The sequence below is a fragment of the Mus pahari genome, chromosome 17, assembly GCF_900095145.1.
Source record: "Mus pahari chromosome 17, PAHARI_EIJ_v1.1, whole genome shotgun sequence".
Classification (NCBI taxonomy): domain Eukaryota; kingdom Metazoa; phylum Chordata; class Mammalia; order Rodentia; family Muridae; genus Mus; species Mus pahari.
The window spans coordinates 30195488-30203151 of NC_034606.1; the positions used below are offsets into that span (position 1 = coordinate 30195488).

Here is a 7664-nt window from a genome sequence, read left to right on the forward strand (position 1 = left end):
ATCTCCTTTTGTTGTCTAATTGCTCTGGCTAGGACTTTAAGTACTATATTGAATAGGCAGGGAGAGAGTAGCCAGCCTTGTCTAGTCCCTGATTTTAGTGGGATTGCTCAAGTTTCTCTCCATTTAGTTTGATGTTGGCTACTGTTTTGCTGTATTTTGTTTCTACTATGTTTAGGTATGAGCCTTGAATTCCTGATCTTGCCAAGACTTTTATCATGAAGGGGTGTTGTATTTTGTCAAATGCTTTCTCAGCATCTAATGAGATGATCATGTAGTTTTTGTCTTTGAGTTTGTTTATATAGTAGATTATGTTAATGGATTTCTGTATATTGAACCATCCTGGCATCCCTAGGATGAAGTCTAGTTGATTGTGATGGATGATTATTTTGATGTGTTCTTGGATTGAGTTTGTGAGAATTTTATTGAGTATTTTTGCATTGATATTCATAAGGGAAAATGTCTGAAGTTCTCTTTCTTTGTTGGGTCTTTGTGTGGTTTAGGTATTAGAGTAATTGTGGCTTCATAGAATGAATTGGGCAGAGTACCTTCTGTTTCTATTTTGTGGAATAGTTTGAGGAGTATTGGTATTAGGTCTTTTTTGGATAGAACTCTGCACTAAACCCATCTGACCTTGGGTTTTTTTTGGGGGGGGGTTGGGAGACTATTAAGGACTGCTTCTATTTCTTTAGAGGTTATGTGACGGTTTATATTATTTATATGATCCTGATTCAACTTTGGTACCTGGTATCTGTCTAGAAAATTGTCTATTTCATCCAGATTTCCCAGTTTTGATGAGTATAGGCTTTTGTAGTAGGATCTGATGATTTTTTTGAATTTCCCCAGGTTCTGTTGTTATGTCTCCCTTTTCATTTCTTTTTGTTGGTGGTGGTGGTAATTAGGATTACCTCTGTCCTCTAGTTAGTCTGGCTAAGGGTTTATCTATTTTGTTGATTTTCTCAAAGAACCAACTCCTGCTTTGATTGATTCTTTGTATCGTTATTTTTGTTTCCACTTGGTTGATTTCAGCCCTTAGTTTTATTATTTCCTGCCTTCTACTCCTCTTGGGTGAATTTGCTTCTTTTTGTTCTAGAGCTTTCAGGTGTGCTGTCAGGCTGCTAGTGTATGCTCTCTTTAGTTTCTTTTTGGAGGCATTCAGAGCTATGAGTTTTCCTCTTAGGAATGTTTTCATTGTGTCCCATAAGTTTGGATATGTTGTGGCTTCATTTTCATTAAACTGTAAAAAGTCTTTAATCTATTTCTTTATTGCTATCATGACCAAGGTATCATTGAGTAGAGTGTTGTTCAGCTTTCACGTGAATGTTGGCTTTCTATTATTTATGTTATTGAAAATCAGCCTTAGTCTGTGGTGGTCTGATAGGATGTATGAGATAATTTCAGTATTTTTGTATCTGTTGAGGCCATTTATATGGTCAATTTTGGAGAAGGTACCATGAGATGCTGGGAAGAAGGTACATCTTTTCATTTTAGAATAAAATTTTCTATAGACATCTGTTAAATCCATTTGTTTCATAAATTCTGTTAGTTTCATTGTGTCTCTGTTTAGATTTTGTTTCCACGATCTGTCCATTGAAGTCTCCCACTATTATTATGTGTGGTGCAGTGTGTGTTTTGAGCTTTAGTAAAGTTTCTTTTATGAATGTGGATTCTTTTGCATTTGGAGCATAGATGTTTAGAATTGAGAGTTCATCTTGGTAGATTTTACATTTGACAAGTACAAAGTGTCCCTACTTGTCTTTTTTTTTTTTTTTTTTTTTTTTAAATTTTAGGTTGAAAGTCGATTTTATTTGATATTAGAATGGCCACTCCAGCTTGTTTCTTTAAACCATTCACTTGGAAATTTGTTTTCCAGTCCTTTACCCTGAGGTAGTGTCTGTCTTTGTCCCTGAGGTGGGTTTCCTGTATGCAGCAAAATGTTGGGTCCTGTTTACATAACCAGTCTGTTAGTCTATGTGTTTTTATTAGGGAATTGAATCCATTGATATTAAAAGATATTAAGGAAAAGTAATTGTTGCTTCCTGTAAAAATATGGAACGCTTCATGAATTCGCATGTCATCCTTGCGCAGGGGCCATGCTAATCTTCCCTGCTTTGTTCCAATTTTCATATATGTGCTGCTGAAGTGAGCACCTGAACTATCTTTATAGCTCCCCTTGTGCATGTTTTTAAAGACTCTTTATAGAGAAAGACCTCAGAGACATTTCAACACATATTGTATTTGTAGTTTGTATGTTTTTTAATCATTGGAGCAGTTTATTTTACTTTTTGTTTACTGTGGATTCAAGAATGAAATATATATATATATATATATATATATATATATATATATATACCAATCATTGGATCCTAAATTCTCTCTGGAAAAAACGCATTGTTTCCATAAACCTGGAGTAAATCTACTGACAATTTCTGCCAAGCTCACTGCTGAGAATGAAAGATATAACAGGCATTCTAATCTGCAGGACACTGTGGCAAAGCCAAGTACTATTAAGATAGCTTTTAAAATCATTACATGATCAACATTGCCATCACCATCTTTCTGATTATTGGTATCAACCCCATTTCTTGCTAACAACCACTGTTTTCTAGAGTTAGAAGAAAATCTACAAATTCTCTTTCCATTTGCTTTGGAGTCAGAGAGAAGAATTTGGATAGCAGATTTCCCAAAGGATCCTACAATCTGGATGAGAAAGTCATGCCCCAGCCCCTTGCATAATTCAACAGATAACTAGAACCAGGGGCTGTGTGTAGAAAGAATTCCTACTGGCCAGAATCTACAGCCAGCAGCTCAAGGTCAGTGACTTGCTGGATTTGGAGCAGGGTAAGGTCTCAGAGGCTGCAATAACTTTTCCCTGATAGACTGTGATAGTACATTGTTAATTGCTTTTCAAATGCTGTGACTGGGTTTATTCACACTTCATGGTATGTCTCAAGTGCAAGTTTAGAAACCAATTAGAAGGCGAAAAGGGATGCTGAGGAAAAAATCCACTTTGTTTATATTTTTAGAGATGCTGCATAACTTTACAGGCTCTAAAAGACTTTATCCAAGATGTTAATATCACCAAGACAAATATATGAACGTGTGGGCATAGATGTATGTCACCCTCTTTGGCTTTCATCCCAGCATCTGGGAAGCAAAGAAATATCAACCTCATGGCAATATGCTCAGCACGGGGGCATGGAATTATTCTATTTTGCTCACTAACATATTTCAAGGGCCTAGAATAGTGGTGCTAAGGGTACATAGCAGGAACTTAAAACATACTGGATATGCAATAGCCCCCATTCTCCCTTTCAGTGTGGAAAAATGCTAGATTTCTTTTTTGGACACATGGGGATTTTGTCCTCAGTATCCACATTAGAATATGTTAGTAATAAACTATTGACCCACACAAACATGCAGGAGGGATTTGTAGGGTTTGACAGTGGGACATCAGAGTCCCTGTCTATAACCTCAGGGAAACATTTGGCATCTAGCCTCTCTGTCTTTTGGGATTTTTTAGATTCCTAACTTATTGAGTGTTCCTCCTCTTCAGGATTAACAGGCTTCCAAGCTGTGCTTTTGAAACCTTCCCACAATATGCTCCTAAGGATGGAGTCAGTTTATAGGCTGCTTAAGTGACAGATTTTTCTGAGCCTATGTTGAAAGCAAGTGGGTTTCCTCTATTATTTATTTTTTTTAATGATTTGCCTTTAACTATGTGTATTTAGATATAAAATTGAGGAGGCTTCCTCCCAAGATAGTCATAACATTCTTCCATCAAGAATCATCAAAAGCTGGCCTCTGGTCACTTTCTGTTCTCCCTGTTTATGGTTATCCATCATTGTCACATTCTCTTCTTCCCCTAGAGGTGACTAATGTCCTTCTGATATCCATGGTCTGGATTTCTGGACATGATGCCTGCATTTGCTGTGCTTTCTGCCTAAAATAGCAATCCCATTCATTTATTTACTTATATATTTTATAATGAACTCCCTCTAGTTAGATATTTTCCTCTCAGTTCATTCCTGTAACAGAAGGGAGATAGCCACACCCTGTGCTCCCAATACCTTTGGCTTTAGTGAGAATTCACTAACCTATGTTGCTGCTTCTAGGTAGGATTCATTCTTAGTTTTCTTTCTGTTAGGTCTCATTGCCAACCCATCTCGGTGCTGGGCAGACTACACTGTCTTACTCTATATTTATTCTGAGCATTTAATCCTGCTTCTTCTATACTCAAGTTGTTCTATAAACAAGTTCTTATATTCTAGGGCCTTCAAGAATAAATTGTCAGGACAGTAGATTTGTTCCCTATTCATTTGGGGTTAAAAAATACTTTAGTTAAAAATTTATGCAACACTATAATTTGGATCTTATATAGTGTCCCCCAGAGTCCATAGGTTGGATGCTTGGCTGGGGTGCTAGTGAGAAATAGATATTTTATGAGGAAGAGCCTAAGGAAGGAAGTTAGGGCATTGAGAAAAAAACAATTGGAATTTTAGAGGTACTAACCACCTCTGAGACACAGTGATATGAGCAGGTTGGCTTGACAAGTTTTCCACTGTGATGTGCTGCTGTCCTAACACAGGCTGAAATCAATAGGCCAACGGAGCATGGGTGGAAACCTCCAAATCTGTGAAGCTAAACAAAGCTTTATTCTGTATATTTTACGTATCTCAGACGTTGTCATGTCACAGTGAAATGGTGAGCATCACAGGTGATGAATGCCTAAATAAAAGATAATTTATGTAACTTATTTATGAATTAATATTATCTGTGAACTCGGCATGGAGGCACACATCTATAGTCCCAGCTCTTGGGAGGTTGAGGCAGGAGGATCCTCATGAGTTTGAAGCTAGACTGTGATATGTAACAAAATCTGGTCTTAAAATTCATATTCAGAAGGTGTGGGCACAGGAGACTGTACCCTGCACTTCTCCTGGACAGCATGGTAGATCTGGACCTGGTTGCCTGGACACAGGACAGCTTTCTGAGGATGTGAGAGCAGGAGAGTTGATCCTTCCCCCTTGCTGGTTGTGGCAGGTAGGAGAGCTGGCCCTGTCCCTCACTTAGGCAAAGCGGGAGAGCTGGCTCTGGTGACACAGATGCAAGACAGTTTGGGGGCTAAAAAACTCAGCTAATTACCCAGTCCCAGATCTAGCTCATCGATTTGGTCCATCCCCAAACCTACCCCATATGAACTGCTGGAGGGGGTGAAGGGGCCAGTCATGCAGAACCAAAGCCGCATGATCTCCATGACACAGGTCGACAACAGGATATCAGAGAGGTACCTCAGTGAAGATCCAGTACAGTTAGTGTAGTAGAAGTCTGAGGCTTTAAATTAGACCAATGACTCATTGCAATGAACATTTGCAAGTAAAGCTGTTTGGGTAGAAGTGCATACTGTGTGACACACTGTGACACACCTTGGCTTCCATGTAGTGTTTTGTTTTTTTTTAATTTTAATTTTTTGTTTTCTTTTGAATGGGGAGGTTGCAAGGCTGGAGGGCAGATCTGGAGGTATGGGGAAATGAATGGAATTGTGGTACATGATGTGAAATTGACAAAGAATCAATAAAAAGTTTTTTAAAACTCCGACTTTCGATATACTAGGTGTCCCAAAACTTGTGGTGAGTATTAAGGTAACCAAAACATATAAGTTTCCTGGAATTTCCCACTAGAGCTGTTAGCAGAGAGGGGGTCAGTGTGTCATGTCCCTCCTCCCTCCTCCTCTCTAGTTTCTACCATCAAATGCTGAAGGCTTAGCCATCAGTGCAGCAAGTGATTTATAGTGATCTTGGAAGTATTGTGTGATTTTTACCATCAACAATGTCTTAAAAATTCTATAAATACTCATTATTCTATAAGGATTCTTCTCATATGTGGACTCAAAGATAAACAATCTTACACCTCATAGAAATGGGTTTGCATTGACTTTATTTACCACTCTGGTGAGGGGCGATCCTTTCTTAGCCTGTGTGAAGAATGCCCAGGGCTTTCACAACAACTTAATTCTGAAACGGTATTGACTGAGGCTAGCAATGGATCCATGGGGGCTCAATGAGGCATTCATCACCTCCCAACAGACAGTAATGACAGCAATAAATATCGGAAATCTCAGCTGAAACAGAAAGATAAATATACCTGCTGACAAGGATGTTTGAGATGACTCTTTAAGACTGCCATAAGTCCACCCGCAACAGTCAGATTCTGAAACTCTGCCAGGGAAGTGCCTTTAGACAGATGCAAACTGCTTGGGTCTGTTCTTTGCAAAGACCAGAAGTACCTGGGAGTTCGTATCATCTTGGACATAGCTTTACATCAGTGTCAGGACCGTAACCCCCTTGCTCTCCGATCGGAACAGCTTTGAGTATGATCCGGGTCATCTTCATAACTCCCTATGGAATTGAGTTCCAGTTTTCTTCTGCCACATGTTGCTTCATAATGGGCCTTGCTTGGCTTCTCTCACTTCCATTCCCATGCCCTCATCTTCCTATTTTTTTTGTCCTGAGAAGTCTTTCTAATAAACACTATCATATGTGCTTTTGTGTCAGGATATGCTTTTGGGTAACTCAATCTATGAAAATGCTTTCCAATGCAAATAGAAAGATGATCCTCCATTAGGATTACTAACTCAAGTGAGCGGTTGGTAGGGCCTTGTGAAATTATACAGATGAACTACTAAAACTCTAGAAAGCACCAAAGTCTCTTTCCTCTTGTCATCTTGAACTCTCAGATTCTCAGATCACCTTTTCTGACTACCATGTCTGAAGTAGACCCCATGCCCCCTTCTTCTACAGTACACCACCTTGCTGCTGTCCTTCAGGTACACGCTGTAGCTTGAAATGATTGAATCTATCTGTGCTTTTGACTTTTCTACCTTTCTATAGACTATAAAGCCCTTTTTGATCAAGGATCATTTGTTAGGAAAGCTACCTCATTTGTCCCTGTTCCTGATATGTGTTCTGTTACTAGTCCGACCATTGGGTAGAATTTATTGAATGGGTAGAAATTACATGTGACCTTGTCCCTCCCATTGTCCACCGAGTGACCTTTGCTGAAGTTGTGGATATATATATATATATATATATATATATATATATATATATATATAATTAAAAACAATTATAAAGGTTTAATCTATAGAAATCCACCTGGTCCAAATAAAGGAAACAGATGATGCACATATATTTATAGGGATGCTGAGCCTGGGACAAGCCAGCCAGTCAACAGATTGTGCCTGACAAGTCTTCATGGAAGGTGTGGAAGCTTTGAACTCAAAGTGTTGTTCTCATTCCTGGAAAATACAAACATTCTTTTCCCCTGAGTCAGACTGTCCTAATATAACTGTTAGGCTAGGAGAGGGAGAGGAGGGAGAGGGAGAGGGAGAGGGAGAGAGAGAGGGAGAGAGAGAGAGGGAGAGGAGCGCACACTAGCTTTGGGCGTTGTACATTAACCACCACAGCAACTAGATCTCCTAAGCAGCAGAAACAAGGTTAAATTTTGAAATCTTTAACCCACTTGGATGGAGGGGCTAGAATTAATTTCTTTCTTTCTTTCTTTCTTTCTTTCTTTCTTTCTTTCTTTCTTTCTTTCTTTCTTTCTTTCTTCTCTCTCTCTCTCTCTCTCTCTCATGTATGGGAGAGCCTATGGAGACCAAAAGAGAA

General features: G+C 38.9%; 1 non-coding gene across 1 annotated transcript; it reads right to left on the reverse strand.

Annotated features, from left to right (window-relative positions):
• Window positions 1-2040: 2040 nt before the first annotated feature.
• Window positions 2041-2147, reverse strand: LOC115062473. The gene has a single exon (XR_003842425.1). It is a non-coding gene; the product is annotated as a U6 spliceosomal RNA (small nuclear RNA).
• Window positions 2148-7664: the final 5517 nt, after the last annotated feature.